General features: G+C 41.4%; 1 protein-coding gene across 8 annotated transcripts in view; it reads right to left on the bottom strand.

Annotated features, from left to right (window-relative positions):
- Positions 1-16,943, bottom strand: part of HELZ (helicase with zinc finger) — a 140,815-nt gene extending 123,872 nt beyond the window's left edge. For 3 of the 8 annotated variants that reach the window (XM_033089784.1, XM_033089792.1, XM_033089791.1), the window contains exons 1-3: positions 16,898-16,939; positions 15,544-15,599; positions 11,244-11,300 (exon numbers count right to left, since the gene is read on the bottom strand). The gene's annotated coding sequence lies outside the window, so the exon portion shown is untranslated. Of the gene's footprint in view, positions 1-7,412; positions 7,461-11,243; positions 11,301-14,504; positions 14,583-15,543; positions 15,600-16,897 lie in introns of all 8 variants that reach the window. The other 5 variants (XM_033089789.1, XM_033089786.1, XM_033089788.1 and 2 more) reach the window with 5 other exon arrangements.
- Positions 16,944-19,688: the final 2,745 nt, after the last annotated feature.

Genomic DNA, 19,688 nt, shown 5'->3' with positions numbered 1-19,688 from the left:
GATCAGTGGTTACAGGGGTTATGGGATGGGCATGGGTAACCATAAAGGATAGCATGAAGGAATTTTTGAGGTGATGATACTATTCTGTCTCCTGATTGTGGTGAGGGGTACATAAACTCTACATGTGTTAAATGAACAGAACTGTACACCAAAACAAAAAAATTCAGTTTTACTGTATAATTTTAAAAACATTTTTAAAAAATTATTTTTAAAGTGTGAACCTCAAAGTCACAATGGACATACTCTTTAAAAACTGAAAAGAAAGATAAGTTTGTTGTTAATAAATGGAAAACCTATACATTTCCTCCCACACATGTAGGTTTTAGAGGTAAGAATGGAATCTCAGAAAGAATGTCTCCAAATAGAAAAATCATTGAGTTCACTTGGTACAAAATTTAGGATACGTTTGAAGAGTTCCACTGTAGATAATTGGTCCAGGATCAAAAGTAAACACTGGAATAAAAATGAAATCAGTAGTGTACCACAGAGGTGGTAGGCAGACTGGCGTGGACTAAGACAGTTTCAATAACAGATAATAAGAAAGGAAGTGATTTATAAGTATCACTCTCCTCCCATTGTGGATTTCTTTCTGTAACAGTATGAGAGTAACCACCAGGCAACCTTGAAATCAAGTCATGAAATGTACTTTTATTTTTTTTAAATCAGCTATCTTCCTTAAATTTTCTTGTTAATGTAGTCATGGTCCTCTTTTATTTCAAAAGACCTAAATCTTACTTGATTATAGAGACAGACGTCAAAGAAAATAAACTCTGATCAAATAGCGGGAGCCAACAGTAGTAACTAAAATTTCAATCTAACTTGAAGATGATTTCTGTATCTGTCTTATACACTTGTCTCCATTAGAAAAAAAAATTATCTACCTCATAATTAACTTGGGTGGAATGAATCTGTTAAGGTTTCAGAAGAGTGGTGAGCTCTGCGAAACGTTACCACTATCTACTTGGACAAAAATTACTAATATCCATAATCAGTTCTTGATTAGACCTCAAGTTATCTTTAATTATTAAACTATATGAACAATAAAACCATAGGAAAACTTAAAAGACAAACATAATAAAATATGTAAGTTTCTTTACATATCTAAAAAACAAAAATTTAACCAAAATAACTCTTACGGAAAAAATTAGCAATTCACATTTTTTAAAAAGTCAGTAATTTGCCCTTACACTGCCTCACACATTATTACTCTCCCTGTGGAAACTCCATTATTAGTCTGAAAACAAGACTATACTAGAAAGTAGTAAATATATTATGACAAAAAAAAAAAGCCAGAATGATACATCATTAAAAAACCCACAGGACCTAGTACAACGGAGTAAGGAAAACGTATCAGAACTTGCCCCTTTTCCCCACTAGGCAGCATGGCCTGGGTAAGACACTACAACTAGTAAAAGTATGTCATGCTTCCTCAGGGAGGAAAAACATTAAGAATCATTACTCTAGAGATGGCACAGCGGTTCCAAAATGCCTGTAAAACAACTTCCAAGCTCATTTCTAGAGATCCAGGCTAGCCACAGTCTGGCTGCAACCTAACTTTCCTACCACTCCCCACGCAAGCCCCAAGCACAGTCGATTCCGAATCTCTGACAATGCCCTTCCCTCATCCGAATGTCCTTTCCCTCCTCTCTCTGGACCTAAATCCTACACAGCTTTAAATGAATATTCCAGGGCCTAACTTCCTAAAATGCTCTTCTACCCAAACCAGCATTACTTCTTTTTGTTTTTTAATTTTTTTTGCGGGGGGGAGGGAATAGTGTTTTTCCAGGACCTATCAGCTCCAAGTCAAGCTGCTGTTTTCACTCTAGTTGTGGAGGGTGCAGCTCACTGGCCCATGTGGGAACTGAACTGATGACGCTGGTGTTATGAGCACTACGCTCTAACCAACTGAGCCAACAGGCCGCCCGCAGCATTACTTTTTCCAGAATGATTTGGCCTCTTAATCATCTATTATCTTGCATTAAATATATCATGTCAGATGCCTTAACCCTTAACACAACTATCTTATAAATAGGAGTCATATTTTATTTTACATCATTTATAGCCCCATGGCAACCATTCAATTCACTAAAACCATTCAATAAATGCTTTAATTGAATTTCCCAAAGAGATGACCTAAAATAACCTAAATGCCAAGCATTCCAAGATGTCCTATACCAAATTCAATTCCCATTAGAATGACAAGTCATAAAGTGGAATGTTGTATTATCTTTAAATTTATCTGCTTTTATACAAAACTGGAATCTGTGGTTGCATGGGATACATATGCAAAATATTCTGCAAAGTAATAAAGTTTTATTTATTGTACTGCGCTTAATATTCAGCCAGACTTGCATTTTTCTCTAAAACTCTTATACAATCACTGAGTATGCAAGAAGCATTAGAAGAGAAGCTAAGCCTACTGAGAAGAAAACTAGAAACTAAGATGATCAATCATATTCTATTTTGAAAAATCTCTTTCATAAAGAGGTAAACTCTCCCAAATTCCAGAATGAATAAAATTCAATACAGCAAATGTTTTAAACACATAAAAGAAATATCCTGATGGACCTTCTACCATCTGTTTCAATGACTAAAATGATAAAAACAAGAACTAAATTTTTAAAACATATCAACAGCTAAATCTGAAAATTCTTTTTATACCTATTACTTTGATTTTACCTGACCCATTGCCTTCTTAGTTTCAATAATTCCAAATTATTTCTTGAAGAGTTTGAGCCTCCTCCCAAATCATAATATGCTACCTAATCAAAGATATGAATAAACAGAAACCCATATTTACAACACAAGCAAATTATATTAAAAGACTGACTTCTAGAAAAGATTGCCACTTACCAAGAAAACTTTATTATAAATCATTTTCTGTTCTTTGTCTTTATTACTTTTTCCTTCCATATTATCTGTTTAGACGTGTATACACATCATAATTTAAAACAGTTGACCTTTTTAAATGAAACATAAATATAAAAGAGCCAACTGAATAATTAAAACAAATGGGTACCACCACCACCACCATCATCATCATCCCTCTTAAAGGCTGTCTTCAATTTACTAACAGTCGGTGCTCTAAAACTATATTTTCAAATCAGATGTTTGAAAACTCAGAAGAGTTTCCTACAGAAACAGTGTTAAGAATAGGGGTTATTGGGTCGGCCCGGTGGCTCAGGCGGTTAGAGCTCCATGCTCCTAACTCCGAAGGCTGCCGGTTCGATTCCCACATGGGCCAGTGGGCTCTCAACTACAAGGTTGCCAGTTCAATTCCTCGAGTCCCACAAGGGATGGTGGGCTGCGCCCCCTGTAACTAGCAACGGCAACTGGACCTGGAGCTGAGCTGCACCCTCCACAACTAAGACTGGAAGAACAACTTGAAGCTGAACGGCACCCTCCACAACTAAGACTGAAAGGACAACAACTTGACTTGGAAGAAAGGCTTGGAAGTACACACTGTTCCCCTTCCCCAATAAAAATCTTTTAAAAAAAAAGAATAGGGGTTATTGGAAAGATGTAAAGTTAACAAAAGCAGGTTACAAAATTGTATTTATAGTGTAACCTCACTTTGTAAATAACGACAAGCAAATTATAAAATAATATAATCTATAATCCCATTTTTATAAAATGTGTATCTGTATGTACAGAGTATTTTACATAAAAAGCCAAGAGAGATATGAAACAAAATATTAAAAGTGATTATCTCCTTCTCCAAAACCCATAGCTCCAATCTAATCATGAGGAAAACATCAGACAAACCAAACTGAAGGACATTCTATGAAATACCTGACCGGGACTCTTCAAAATTGTCATAAAAACAAGGAAAATCTGAAAAACTGTCATAACCCAGAGGACATGACAACTACATTCAACACGGTTCCTATCTAGGGACCATGATCTTTGAACAGAAAAAGGGTTTTAGTGGAAAAACTGGGAAATCCAAACGAAATCTGAAAATTACTTAATACTAACGTTCCAATGATAGTTTCTTAGATTTGACAAATGTACCATAGAAATGTAAAATGTTAACAATGGGGGGAAACTAGGTGAAGAGTATAAGAGAACTCTAACCTACATTTACAACTTTTCTGTAAATCTGAAATTATTCCAAAATTAAAAGTAAAAATTGGTATCTCTGAGTGGTCAATTACAGATTTTTTTAATCATCTGCATTTTCTAATTTTTCAACAAGCAACACACTTCGTCATCGTGAAAAACAAAAAGCAGAGGGGGTAACTATTCTAGATTAAAAGAGACTAAAGGGACATAATGACCTAGAGAAACGAAATATATTTGGGAGCTAAATGGGGATTTATATATTGACTTGATATTTGATAGTATAACCGTTAGCATTATTGAATTATTTTCTAAAGTGTAAGAATGCTATTATGTTTATGAAGAAAAATGTCCTCATTCTTAGGAGATACATGATGGATGAAGTGCCATCCAAGATGTTTGTCTGCCACTTCTTACTTTCAGTTGGCTCAGAAAAAAAACAACAACAAACAAACAAAAAACACCTCTATTTAGAAAAAGAGACAAGGCAGATTATGGCAAAATGCTAACAACTGAGTATTGATTATACTGTTCTTTCAACTTTGCTATAGTCCTAACGATTTTCATAATGTAAATAAAACAAATGGCTTTAACTTAAAAAAGTGATTCAAAACCCAAATTAATACAGTTTTAATTTTTTCTTAAATAGAAAATATATTCTATGTACTGCTTAATTTATCTTTTCTAAATTGAAAAAAAAATGATCAAAACGGGGTGATTTATTTCACATAGTTAAGAAATTATAGCTAACATTCAAGAATAATATTTAGGTTCCCTACAAATTGATATTGAATATAGTCTTCTTAATTAGTTAGGCAGTTTATACTGATCTTGGGCTTGTTAATTTCTAATGTATCTAGTTTTTTAAAATATGTTTATTTGAATACAATTATTTTATTCCTTAAAGAAGCTAGCGAGAAGATTACATAACCCAGAAGACACAGTTGGAGACTGTAAAGAAGTGTAAGAAAGAGGGTCACTGGCAGATCTCTTCATTCCATGTACCCGCAGCACAGACAGCTCAGCTTGAGTCTACGATCCAATATAGACACACCTGCCCAAAATGCCTTTCTTCAGCTGAGAAGACAGTGGAAATGCTGAAGCAGAGGAGGACACTCATTGCTGTCTATCGCTAACTGAATTAGGAACCTTAATATCATTTCCAGTCCTGAAATTCTATGATTCTACATAAGACACCTTTAAAACAGGTATATGTTATCCCTTCACACCCATTAGGATGGTTACTATAAAAATAAATAAAGAACAAGTGTTGGCAAGGATGTGGAGAAACTGGAACCTTGTGCACTGCTCGTGGGGCATAAAATGGTGCTACTGCTATGGAAAACATTACGGTGATTCCCCCAAATTTAAACAAAACATTACCATATGATCCAACAATTCCACTTCTGGGTATTTCCCAAAAGAACAGAAAGCAGGGATTCAAACAGATATTTGTACAGCCACATTCATTGCAGCATTATTCACAAAAGCCAAAGGTGGAAGCAACTCAAGTGTCTATCAGCAGATGAATGGATTTTTAAAATGTGGTATTTACATACAATGGTATATTACTTAGCCTTAAAAAGGAAGGAAATGCTGACACACAGTGCTACCATATAAATGGACCTTGAAGACATTATGCTAATTGAATAAGCCAGACATAAAAGGACATACATTGTATGACTGCACTTATCTGAGGTCCCTAAAGCAGTCAGATTCAGAGACAGAAAGTAGAATGGTGGCAGCCAGGGGCTGAGGGAGGGGGCAATGGAGAGTGAGTGTTTCAAGGGCACAGAGTTCCAGTTTGGGGGGCGGGGAGATGAAAAAATTCTGGAGATGAAGGATGGTGACAGTCCTGCAACAAGGCGAATGTACTTAGTGTCACTGAATTGTATGCTAAAATGGTTTAGATAATAAATTTTATGTTTTGTATATGTTATCAAATTTATACAAAAGTATCTAAACCATAATACCCTCTTTATAAGCAGTAAGGCCTATGCTGTAATCCAGACGCAAACTTAAGGAATGCCCACTGCCCATTCCCTCATGGCCTGTCCACGAAGGAGGACGGAGCTGACGGAGCAGAGCCAGGGCCAGAGGCAGGAACGTGGGCCCAACATTAGTCCCACTAAATAAACGCAGAAAAGCCAAAGCACAGGGTAAGGTTCAGAGTGGCTGGCAGAGGCCGGCGAGGGAAGGAAGAGCAGGCGAGGGCAGGAGGAAGGGACTCCCTCCGGACGTGGACAGCTGAGACTGGAAAGGGATAACACAACTGAGGAAAGGGAAGAACAGAGAGGAGGGGAGATCAGAGGCGGAAATTCCCCTCCAGATAAGGAAAACGGGGAGTGGGAGAAGAGGAAAAAGGGACTTATACGCAAGAGATCCTGCTCAAGTGCCAGCAGAAAAATGGCTGCCTTCGCCTGAGGTGGCCATTTGTAGCTAAAAAAAAAAATCAAGAAAATTAGGGAAGCCTATAATAAGAGAAAAAATACTGTTTTATGAAATGCTAATACGCCTTTATCCACAGAGAAATACTGCTGGTTGTTTTTTTTCCCCCATTTGTTTTTGTTTTGTCTTTTACAAGAAGAGCACGTTTATTTGCTTAGGAATAATTTCAATCTGGACCTAACTTTTTTATTTGCATCAAACACTAGTATGAGTTAAAGGTGTCCTATGGCATAGGGGTTAAGAGTATGGGCTTGGAGCCACATCTGCCCAAATTTGAATCCTGGCATTGCGACTTGAGACAATCTGCATAAAAATTTCTCATCTCCAAACCTGCAAACTGGAGATAATAACAATAACTCCCTCACAGGACTGTTGCAAGAAGTAAATAGGTTAAAATATGAAATCACTTAGAACAGTTCCTGGCCCACACTAATCACTATAAAAGTATTAGCTATTATAACTAGCAATCACTATAAAAGTATTATCATCTAGATCTAGAACATGAGCTCCACGAGAGCTGAGATTTTGTCTGTTTTGTTCACTGCTGAAGTCCCAGGGGGCTGACAAGTATTTGTTGAATAATAAAAATTTGTTTATAAACCTCATGCCAGCAACACAGAAGCCCAAAGGACAACTGCTGACAACTAAAATCTGCATAATACTTGAGCCTCCAAGTTTAGAGTTCATAGAGGGATTTTACATACCTGATCTCAAGTGATTCCGTGAAGCTAGTATCTCTATCTCACAGACAAACTAACTAACACTCAGAAGACTTAAGTGATTTGCCCAAAAAAGAAGTCTGAGGCAGCACTGGAATTCTAGAGTAAATCCTACTTCTGTTCACTCCAGACCCCACCCAGAAAGCTTGGAAATACCCCACTAAACTGTTCAAGTCTCCTTACCTGCAAATACTCAAAGTTTCAGGTCACCAAAACACCTTCTCCCTCTTGCTTCAATATAATTGATGGGGAGGAAGAAAACAGATGGAACAACATTAATAACTGTGAAAGTTGGACAATGGATACAGTGGAGTTGATTATACTTTTCTTTCCATTTCTGTATGTCTGTAAGTTTCCATAATTTAAAAAAAAAGTTTAATTAAAAAAGAAAGTCCTCGCTCCCCAACATAAACTCTACCACTTCCAACTTTCTATTGAGCACACCTAGGTGTGAGAAAAATACCACCACTGAGAACCCCCAGCACTTCTCAGCTGGAGGCGGGGGGAAAGAGTGCGGGGCTGAGAATCAGGAAGTTTCCGTCTTTGCTCTGCTTTAACTGACTGTGAGACCTCACCCAGTCCTCTCACTCTTCGGCCCGGAACTTCCTCATCAGTTCCTTTAAGGATTAAAATTCTTATTTCAGCTTTATACTAGTTCCTTAAACTCAACACACAAAACCAAATTCATCTTGTCTCTATTTTAAACCTCTAAAACCTGTTCTTCCTCCTGACTTCCCGATTCCTGATGGCCCATCCTGCCAGCCACCCGACCATAAAAACCTCATCATCTCTGACTTGAGACACAGAACTGACTGTTTGTTCCCTTCCCCTCCTACCTAATCAGTCACCACATCTCTCTGTTCAACCTCCAAAATATCTCTTGAATCCCTCACCTCCTTCCATTCCCAAGGCCACCAATTCAGTTCAGGCCCTCACCATTCCTCACTCCAACTATTACCATGAACCCAACTAAAGTCCCTTGTCTAGTTTCTCCTCACTGCCCATCCGTCACACTCCTCCTCAGTAGGACCCTCCAAACTCAGTCCTGACCTCTTGGCAGCCTCACCTTCCACTATGTTCCTTTTTGTATCCCAGGGTCCAGGTAATTTGGATATACAGTTTCCTGATACCCACCTCGTTTCCAACACCACCCAGCCGTTGCTCAAGCTACCCTCTCCCCCACCACCACCACCACCACCACCATCCCTCTTCTTTCCATTGCTTCTCATCGTCACAGTGGTGCAATATAAATGCCACCTCTTCAGCTGAAGAATTCCTCCATCTCCCCAAGGGGGCATTGCCATTCCCTCCACTTAAGGCCTAAGCACTGTGTCCCAATCCCTTTTATAGTACCTAGCAAATTCCTATTAGTCCTTTCATCATTAGTCTATTCTCCCTACTAGATGGTGCCTTCCTTGTCCATAGAAATGATGTTTTATTCATCTTTGTATGTCTCAGAACAGAGCTTCTCAAGAAGAGTGCCAAGGCACCTAGTAGGCCCTGAATGAGTCAAAGATGCTCTAGACAGTGATCCACTCAGCCCTCCCAGCAGCCACAAAGGGACTTCAGCAGCCAGAGTCCCCAGTCGGTCAAACATCAAGCATTCTCAAGCAGCCTCCTCCTTCAACCAGGTAGCAGCCATGGTAACTAGAAAAACACTCAGAGGACACAAAGGCAGATGGTACGCAGTGGACGCCCAAGTATTTGCTGAATTGAATCTTGGAATAACCCACTTGTTCCCCCTTTACCCACTATCCCCAAGATCATGTACCACCTAAACCAGACTCTCTCTGAATGTTTTCACTGAACGTATTCTAGTTGTCTTTTTCACAATCACCTGTGTAGTAGCTGGTTACACCTGCCTTATCATCCAAAGCCCACATCAATAGTTTATTGCTTAAAATATCCAAGGATATGAACAAACAATTTAACATGAAGAGGCTCAAAGAGCAAAATTCCACATCATAGAACAAAGACATGCAAGTACCACCTTACTCTATTAAATAAGCAAAAACTTTTAAGGAAAAAATGTATTTCTGTCCAGTCACGTTGAAACAGAAACACCATGTACCTGTTAGTAGTACAAACTGGTAAAATATTCTTGAAAAACAGCATGACAAGATATACTCAAAAGCCATAAAAACATTCATACCATTTAACACGTGATGTACTCAAAAATTTACCCTAGAGATATAATTATCAGGAAAAAAATACAATATCTACAATAATGCAGATTAAAGTATTAACTGAAAATCAGCCAGCAACATAAATACGTAACATAAAAAGACTTAGGTGAATTATAGGAGCATGACTTGATGAAATATTTTGCCTTTTGAAAGGTAATCATATAAATTAAAATTGTGACACCTTTTAACATGGAAATGTTTCATGATCTAATAAACAGGAAAAAATTCAAATTATATGCACCATAATTTAAAATGAGCGAAATATATTTTAATGGATGCCTAAAAGAAAATCAACTATTTTAGTGTAATAACACAAATTTTAACTATTTATTTAATATCAATTCTTAAATTATCTCGTAATTTAAGAAAGAAAGTTCCACCATACTGAGGAAACAGTGGTTCCAGGATACAAGCTTGATATAGTCTCAAGGAGAGGTCCCCACCTCCTTCTACGGCTCCCTTGGGCCTTAACTGAAAACTCTCACGCACTTCTTATCATGATGAACTATGACAACCCCAGACCCCAGCTTTCAAGGACCAAAAAAAAACCACCTCAATTGGTCTTCTGATCATCCCCATGAACCTGTGGGACACGAATCATGCAAAACAAGCATATACAAGAAACAAAGATCCCTACAAACAGGTATTATTTTAGCAATCAGCACGTAGCCAAGCCCAAATTCAATTATAAATCCTAAAAAAGTATATTGTTACATTAAAGTCTCTGGGATTCTCAAGGCCAACTTGCTGACTCACCGGCGGACTGAATCACAGTTAAAAAGCAGTCCAGACTCATGGCAAATCAACGAACTAGGGGCAAGGAGACCTGAGTATACCTAAACGAGGGGAAAAGGTTATTTTAACTACAAGGAACAGAAAACTAAAAACTCCGTCTTAAAACAGAAGGGTAAAAAACAACAACAAAAAAAACAGATGGGTAAAAAAGTAGCTGGCAACGTCTTGTAAATCTTACCCAGCTAAAGTCCAAAAGGCAGGATAGCAAGTCATTTTATTAACAGATGAAGCTTTCTGGAGCTGGTGATGTCTAACAAGAGACTAGTCTTGAAAACATATCAAAAAATAATTTTACCACTGATGTCCCACAAGGACAAAACAGTTTTCTGACTGTTTTTCTGAGGTATTACCATTTTCTAAGTTTACTAATGAAATACCATGATACTATGATGGACCAAGGAGATTACTGTGAAATAGTAAATATTCAAGACTAAATTGTTTTTCTTTACTTAGGGCATTTCAGCTAAAGATAAATTATTTGAAGGACTAATACAACCATTAGAAAACGTTTAAACTTTTGTTTCTATTGATGTGTTCTCTGTATCTAGAGCCTCAAATATGCAAATATATAGTCATTTATGACAATACATACATAGCAGATAACAGAAAACAAACAATTCAATACTTAACCAAGTTCATCAAAGCACAGGGTGATTGCCACTCCAGAATACTGACACAAAAACTGAAGGACCTCTTAAGTTCCAATCTTATGCAGATAGGTTGAGCCCCTGTGTAGTTACTCATTCAGAACAGAAGTGGAAGATTAACCTACCCTCACTTCTCTTCAAACAAACCCTGACAAAGCAGCAGGCAGTCTCTTCGGAGTATGTTCAGCATCATCCAGTCTGTTCCAGACCAGAAGTAGCCATTTCAGTCAGGACCCTCATCTTCCAGTTACCACTGCTCCACCCTGCCCCACCTCATCCTTTCGGACCAGACGCTCTTGCTGAGATTAAGTCCTTCTGGTGTCTTTCTCAACCATTACCAAGTTCTTGTTTTCTAAATAAGGCTCGGCTACACCATACTCACTCACCTGCAGTTCACTGCACTGGGTATCACCCAAATAGCCCATCAGAGCTCTTTATAATTTCTGAAAGAGAGAGAAGGAAGCTTTTAAATACATAGTAAAAAATACCAAGGTTGATGTATCAGTTCTGAAGCATTTGTATCCAGTACTCACAGCTTCTGGTCTTTTGGTGTGTAGTATTTCAACAAAATATAGCATAACCAGCAAGGACCAAGAGTCCTGAGATAAGAGTCCAGAGATAAAAGTTTGGTTTAATGTTGCTACTTAGTTGTGTGACCTTGGGCAAGTCACTTGACTTTGCCAGGCCTAAAATGCCTCATATGGAAAATAAAGACAAACTAGACAGAAGTAGCAGAGCACATTACAATGGAAAGAGCACAGGCTTTCCAAAACACCAGCACCACTACTTACTAGGTCTTGTGACGTTATGTTACTTTACATTTAGTCTAAGTTTCCTCCTTTGCAAAACGTAAATTACAAAAACTATCTTGGGGGCCGGCCCAGTGGCTCAGGAGGTTAGAGCTCCATGCTCCTAACTCCGAAGGCTGCTGGTTCGATTCCCACATGGGCCAGTGGGCTCTCAAACACAAGGTTGCCAGTTCGATTCCTCGAGTCCCGCAAGGGATGGTGGGCAGCGCCCCCTGCAACTAAGATTGAACACGGCACCTTGAGCTGAGCTGCCGCTGAGCTCCTGGATGGCTAAGTTGGTTGGAGTGCGTCCTCTCAACCACAAAGTGGCTGGTTCGACTCCCGCAAGGGATGGTGCAACTATCCCCCTGCAACTAGCAACAGCAACTGGACCTGGTGCTTAAATAAAATCTTAAAAAAAAAAAAAAAACTATCTTGGAGTTGTTATGAGGATTAAAGGAGAGACAATGAGTTATAAAAAGCCTATATAGTAAGGATACTGTGCAGCATATCATATAATTCCACAGATGGTAATTATCACCCAGCCCTAAGGTTCACAAATATTTGTTTCCTTAAAATATCAACAAATCAAAACTTGACTGAGCTGACAATGTAATTAACTGTTTGAGTGTTTCACTAACAATTCAATTACAGTTATCTCAACCTGATGGTAGTTTAAGATTATCAATATTACTTAACATCACAGGAAATAAGAGTGAAACAGTCCCTGCACAATATCTAAACTGGTTCGGTGGCCATGCCTTCCCTGACTTCTCCCTCTGCTTTCACAGCTACTACTCTACCTCAGCAACAGAGAGGTCTTCCAAAAGCCAAGTGACGCCAACTGTTTTCTATGCTTAGCTCAGGGGAACAGGACTAAAAGATGGAGGAAGGAGAACAGAGGCTTGTTTTTTTCCATCTTTTTTTACTTTATACACTTAAGTACTGCTCAGATTTGTTTACCATAGCATGCATCAGTTTTGCATGAAAATAAATTAATACAAATAAAATTTTTTAAATGACATTATTAATAGTTACACATATTGCCTACTGACAGGAAGGTTGACTTACAGGAATATTTTCGCCAAAAGAATTTCCACAGAAGAAAGCAAAAAGGAAAATTCAGATGTGTAGAGAACACCTTAAATATGGTACAGGAATAACAAAAATCACACACATTCACACTTTAGAACAGTTCAGTCAAAAAAATATGTACATATTCCTTAAAGAACCTAATGATAAATCAATTTTTGGCTTTTTGTTTGTTTTTATTCAAAAGCAAGATGAATATACAAACTCTGGTGTTATCAGGCAACTTTTTGCTTTTGGAGAAATTGACCCAGTACAATTTATATGAGTAAACAAGTTGGTCTGTTTGGTAGTATGCTGAAAAACTTTCAATTTGTTTTAGGCAACTGATAGCTTTTAAGAAAACTATTATACATATAAATTAAAAGTATTCATGTTATATCCATCTCTAATATTATTTTTCAAAAGGAATATTAACTTTATTAAATTCAGGACTACTTAAAAGTATTATCCCAGCCACCCTTAAAGTGACAGACCACTTTTAGGCTGCTTCTAGCCAATGCTACAGAAATAATCCTGACTACACCCATCAATTTAAATGAACTGTAAACTAGTGTGGCCACAGTCTCCACACCTATCATAGTTCTCTCCTAGAAAACATTTCAAAATATTACTTAGAAATCAAATTATATTTGCATGTACACTTATCCAAGTGTATGAAAATAAACAACCAAAATAATTTGCTTATAATTTTTTAAGTAGCTTCTCCCCTGCTCTTGTTTATCAACAAGTTAATAAACTTGGCCCACAATTTTCTATGCATTTGAAACAACAGGCAAAGGATCTTATTTCTTGTGCCAGGCCTGTATCGGGATCTTAAATATAGTCTGACAGACAATAATAGACTGATTTGCATTTAATATTAATACCAAGCCTACTTCTGAAAGAGAACGAAAATGCATGTATACGATCTAGTCTACTTATTTGTAGTTCCCTCTGTAATATTCTTAGCCTTTCATGAATATGCTGCATATTTTTAAACCTCACAAGGCCCTTTGCAAGTAGGAATGATTTCTCCCGTTGTTTGGCTCACTCCCCTCTCCAGTAAAGCACTGGACACTCCAAAATGTATATAGACTTTAAAACAATGTCGATTAAATATTTATGGTATCAGAAAATGAAACTTCTTGCTAACAATTGCAAAAGTCAAATTACCAGCTGACAGAGAGGTACTTAGGACTCCCCAAAACTACAGCCTTACCTAAAAATAGTGTCCTAGCTTCCCAGCCAAAAGGACAGACTAAAAAAGCTACGTCTGTATTCAGCTCAAAGACACAGACTTCTACTTGACCGCAACCTTCAATACTATGGTATTTCCCATTTTAGAAGTCTTTGTGTAACAACTTGTTTGGTGGCCAACCACTAACTTCACTTTGAAGTGAATACTAATACTTCACATGGTCAACATGTGTGAAAATTGTGGAAAATGTCCTGACACAATTCAGGCCAAACAACACTAGCCACACAAGATTACCTACTTCTAAATATTCAATTTTAGACTACAAATGAACATCTCCGTAAGCCAAAAAGCAGATCACTGGTGCCTTTCCACAAAGTAATCTGTAAATTTAAAACAAACAAACAAAAAACAAATAAATAAAAATAAAAGGTTCAGATTGGGAGGTCTAAGGCATGAATATGCCTCCATCTGTAAGCTGAAAATAAAAAAATTTTAAAATCTGTATTTGCTCTGCCAAGAATAAAAATAAATGTAATACACACAAGCACTGCTGAGTTTCAGACACAAGGAAAGGTGGTGTGTGCACTTACAAAAAAATCTGGGTTTATGTCCACCTTCCTCTCCCAAGTCCTTTTTTAAAAGGCAAAATGTCAATTGTATGCCTCAATCTGGAAAAAAAATAAAGCACAGCTTATTCTTCTTAAACAGATGATGTGATAATATGAAAAGTTATGAGAGGATTTCAGAATCCAAATGCTACCCAGATGTGTTAAAAAAAAAAAAAAAACAACCTGCAATAACTAATCAATCTATCGTAACTTAATTTTCTCAATAAACCTTAGTAAAATATTTTTAAAGTTGAGAAAACTGCACGTGAAAAATGTAAAATTAGCAAACTTCTCTCCTTCTCCCTAGTACCAAATACCAAATGTTCACTAACATTATATCAATAATGTCCTTCAAATCCAAAGCATCACCAGTTAGATTAAATAAAGCAACGCTTTGAATTCACACACCACCTATGACCAGAAAATAATGACAAACCAGTCTTACCCCTAAGAAGCTCAACAGAACTCAACACCAATGGTTTTATTTCAAAGTAACTATGAGACAAGTACTATAAGTACTATTCCACTTTTCAGAAAATAAAAGGAGTGACTGATTTGCCTAAAATAATTCTTTACAATGTAAAGGGTGTACTTTGCAAGATTCCCACAAACTGTGCAGATACACAATCCACATACACAATCAGTGACGCTCAATGTAGGGTAAGTGATGGACACCAAAACACAGATAAAATTAAGACATCCAATTAAAACTACACAAGGAAATTTAAATAGGCAAACTATAACTACCCCTGGTGAAGATACTGATCAAGGATAGCTGCAAATAATATTTGGCTCTGGATAAGCTCCACTATGGTTGAGTATGTTGCAGACACTGAAAAGTTTGGTACATTTGACACATTTTTCCTTTCTAAACCTAGCCCGCCTATACACCCACTTGATTGAATGAGTTATTTGGAAAATAAAGACGGCCCCATCAAATTACTTAGTTTCAGCCTTACCCTTATGAGTTAATTAAAAAAAAGAAGGAAAAAAGGTAAATCATTTTAAACTGCAGTCTCACCTTACACATCTCACCAGCACTGTAGTTCTTTAGTGATCAATTACTTCATCCAAATCCTGAGACAAATAGAAAAGTAAAGTCTATACAACACCAGTTAAGATTCATGATCAGTAGCAAATACTTTATCAGCCTGAAGTGAAAGGGCACCGAAATTTCGAATGGAAAAAGTTACCAAAATGGTACAGTATGCAGCTTTGTAAATGAGTCTGTTTGTTTTACTTTAAAATAAAAATATTTCCTTTCCGTATGATAAAATAGATTATAAAATGCTCTTAAAATCCACAACATAAAAAAGTTATCTCTTCAGCACCGACTGACCTTACTTTCAAAAAAGAAGAAAAAAATGAAGAAATGAAGGAGAAGAAACCTCATTCATTTGAGTTTAAGAGAGGGCAAAATTAAGAACAAACTAGCCAGGACAACTCCCCACCCCCTCCCCAGGAATCCACTGTCTCTGGAGTTATACATATTCTATTAATGATTTCCCTGAAAAGTATAAGTTATGCGGGAGAAGGCAGAACAATTTTGAGTTTCAAACAAAACCTGAGGACCCCAACCCAAGAAGAATCCTAAGACCCTGGCTTCCAGTCCTGTCTGAAGGAGCCTCACTCAGCAAAGGGGAGGGTTTAGAAGTCTCAAATAATTTAAGGGGAGAGGGATCAAAGCCCCGAGGTAAAACTGCAGTCCCTTAGCCCTACAAAAGGGGAGTCTTAAAGGAATCGCCAGGAAAGGATAGTGTTTTTATGTTTGTTGATGTGTTTGTGGCCCAAAGAGAATTTCCGAGGAGGGGGCAGAGAAAGAAGGTAAAAAGTGAAGCTCAGGCAACAGCCCTCGGCGGCGGAGGGAGGGGGCGCACCCCTGACCCACTTTTTCCGACGCCCACCCTCGGGCCCCCGCCCCACGCGGGTGGAAGTCCGAGCTCTGAGGGGTAATCGAGCGGGGCGTGGGAGGCCCGCACGCTCCCCACCCCCAGCCGCGACCCGGAGAAGGGGAGCGTGCAGAGAGGCTCGACTCCCCCTCGCGGAGTCCTGGGGGCCCGAGAAACCTCCCGCCGGCTCGCGGCCCGGGTCTGCAAGGCCCCGTCCACCGCCTGGGCCGTGGGCGCTTCGGCCCCCAGCGGAGGGGAAGGGGACCGAGGAGGGGAAGAAGCTGTAAACAGCCCCAGCGTCCGGGCCTCGCCTCGAAGAGCCCCGCTTCCCAGGCCCCGCCGAAGGCCGCCGGGACCCCCAGCCCGCCCCGGGGCCGAACCTCCCGGAGCCCGGGGAACCAGAAGAGAGTCCAGTCCCCTCCCCGGAGGGCTCCGGCAGTTCTCGGAGCGGTCCCAGCAGCAGAGAAGGGGGAAGTCAGGACTTACCTGTCATTACTTTCTACGCCATCTTGGATCCACTTGTCAACGTCCCCACAAAGCATTATGGGTAAGAAAGAGCCTTTAAAGTGACTCCCCCCCTCGGCCCCCGACTCCCGCCTCTGCCGCCGGCGCCGCCCCTCCGGCCGCATCTCCCGACCGGAAAGTTGCCCCCGGTGGCGAGCCGGCCCGGGCGCCCTCGGGCCGGCCCCCCTCCCTTCCTCCGGGCCGTTTGCATTTGAAAGTCACCCCCATTTTTTAAATGTGGCTTTGGTTTTTCTCTTTGCTGCAGCCCCTAGCCTCCCTTCCCCCCACCCCTCGCCTCCACGCGGGTTCCCTCTGCCCAGCCGCCCTCCTGCCCGGCCAGACACCCCACGTCTGCATTTAATCAGCCCGAGGTTTCCCTGATGCTGGCAGCAAAGAGCTGCTCATTGATTTATTTGTGCGCATTATGTGTCTGTTATTGCTCCAGATCCTCGGTGCTAGGCGGCGGTCTCCTGTGACCCGCTTCCCGCCCCGGGCGGTCCGGAGTCGTCTTCAGGGCCCGGGAGCCCGGCAGCCCTGCAAACCACCCGGCGCTCTGACTCCCGCAACCGCGGACCGAAAGGTGCCTCTGTCCTGACAAACCGCTCCGGAGCCGTCGGGCTCCGGATTCTGGGCTACACGGTATCCCCGAGTCAACTAGCGTCGAAGCGCACTTGGCGGGGGGTGGGGGGGGGGAGGTTGGCGATAGAGTAATAAGCTAAATGCAACTTTTACCCTGTTTACTTTCACTCCTGCTGTCTCCTCCCCTCGGCTGGTAACGTGATCCGCGACCCTATAATTGGGGACCCCTCCCCTAGGAATGTGGCTTTGGGCTCTACCGAATCCACACTTTCAGTGCCCGAGCTGCGTGCGGACTGACTTCCCGGGGCAGGTAACTCGGGATGCAGACTGTGGACTCCGCCAAGGCTTTCAGGAGGGTCCCGGAGAGGGTCCGGGGCTGGTAGGAGCGTGCGCCCGCCAGGGTCCACCTGCCGGGTCCCAGCGGGGCGATAAGCCCAGGCGGCACGGCGAAGGAAGGACTGTTGGCGCCACTCCCGCCCAGGGGTTGTGGGGGGACGCCAGAGTCGCCTGGCTGCGCCCCGAGGCGCTGGAAGTAAGGGGCGCCGAGACGCCGGCGGAGGACCCGGGCAAGCGACCCGGTACGGTAGCCAACGCCCGCCGCTCGGGCCAGCCAGCTCTTTCCCGGGGAGCCGAGCTCTCTCGGCGACACTCGCCGCGGGCTTTCGGTGGAGCTGGGCGAGCAGAGCCATGGCACAGTCGTCCCCTTGCTTTTGGCGCCCGTTGGTCACTTCCCCGCTCTCTCACTTCCCGGTGCTTCTGGTCTCTGCTGTGCAGACTTTGGGGACCTGCTCTGGTTGCCGTTTTTTTTCCAAGCAAATTTTTACAAAGAGATGTCCAAGGGAAAATGCTCTAGGTCATCAGTGCTTGCGAAATTGTATTCGGTACAAAATGCTATTGAATGGCTCTGAAATTAGAGGAATGCGCGGGCATTATATTCGCGCTTCGGTGCACGGGGAGGGCCTGGGGCCGGGGGCTACTCCAGACCCTATGAGAAGCCTCTCTCGAGGAACCTGGACGGTTGCTGACAGGAGCCCTGCCCCCGGGGTGCTAAAAACTCCACCAGGCAATTGTCCCTGCCAGATGGGAAGAGTGAGGTGTAGACTCATTAAGGGATTGGCCCGGGGACAGCCGTGTGGAAGAGAGCGAAGCAAGGTAGTGAGTCACTCCCAGCCCAGAACGCGGCGTGCAGGGGAGGGACCTCCCCTGAGTCACCCGATTCTCTGAGCTCCGAATGAGTTGAGAAACTGGAGCCTGGAGCCAGGTTCTTCGACGTTCCAGAGCAGGCAGCCACGCGGGGCCGTCGGCTAGGGGCGGGGATACAGGACGGCTCGTGACCGTCTGCTGCTGCCCGCTGGGTTATATAATGCCCCTCCGGTCTAAGGAAGACTTCAGTCGCCTCTTTGCAGCGTACCCCAGTTGCTCCTTTTCCAGTTCCCCTTCAGCCACAACTGTGCACTGATTTAATGGTTGCTTTGTTTACAGGGCACCTCTAGATGTGGTCTGTTTCCTATAATTAAACACTAAACAGACTGAGGTCAAGGATTGTGCCTCCCAAAAGTTTCTTTAGTAGGTCCCTTTCTTTGCCGTTATAGGCCTGGACCCAAAGAAGCACTCAGTTTATGTGCCTGCCTGCCCCATTCATCCATTCCAGAGTGCATCTGATCCATCCTTCTCTAAACACACCACGTGGTGCCTGAGCCAGGAAGCCTCCTCTCTTCTCCCTGCCTCCACTCTGCCCCCTACAGTCCATTCTGCATCTGACCAACCCTGTGACCTTTGTGATGTGTTAATGGGATCTCCTGACTCCAGCTTAACCCACCCAAACGCGTCCCCATCAAACTTAGGATAAAACCCGAATTCCTAACCATGGCCACAAGCTCCTGTGTGAGCTGGCTTCTGCCTCCCCTCCTTCACCCTGACCGCTGCACTGGCCTCTCTCCCCTTGCAGCACCCTTCTTTGCAGCAGGAACCTTGTTCCCCCGACTCTGGTGATAGTCATCTTTTCAGCAGTCAGGTCTCAGCTCAAGTGCCACCTCCTCAAAGAGGACATTTGTGATCCCTTTAACCAGAGTAGATCATTATTCTCTTACCCTGGGTTAGAAATTTTCTCATTTATCTGTTTGTTGATTGTTTATCTGCCCTGCCCTCATTGGCGTATAAGCTCTATAAGGGCACAGACCTTGTCTGGCTTATT

Source organism: Rhinolophus ferrumequinum, chromosome 21 (genome assembly GCF_004115265.2).
Source record: "Rhinolophus ferrumequinum isolate MPI-CBG mRhiFer1 chromosome 21, mRhiFer1_v1.p, whole genome shotgun sequence".
NCBI classification, from domain to species: Eukaryota; Metazoa; Chordata; class Mammalia; order Chiroptera; family Rhinolophidae; genus Rhinolophus; species Rhinolophus ferrumequinum.
Note: the sequence above shows the minus strand (reverse complement) of the source record. Positions and strands in the feature narration are given on the sequence as shown.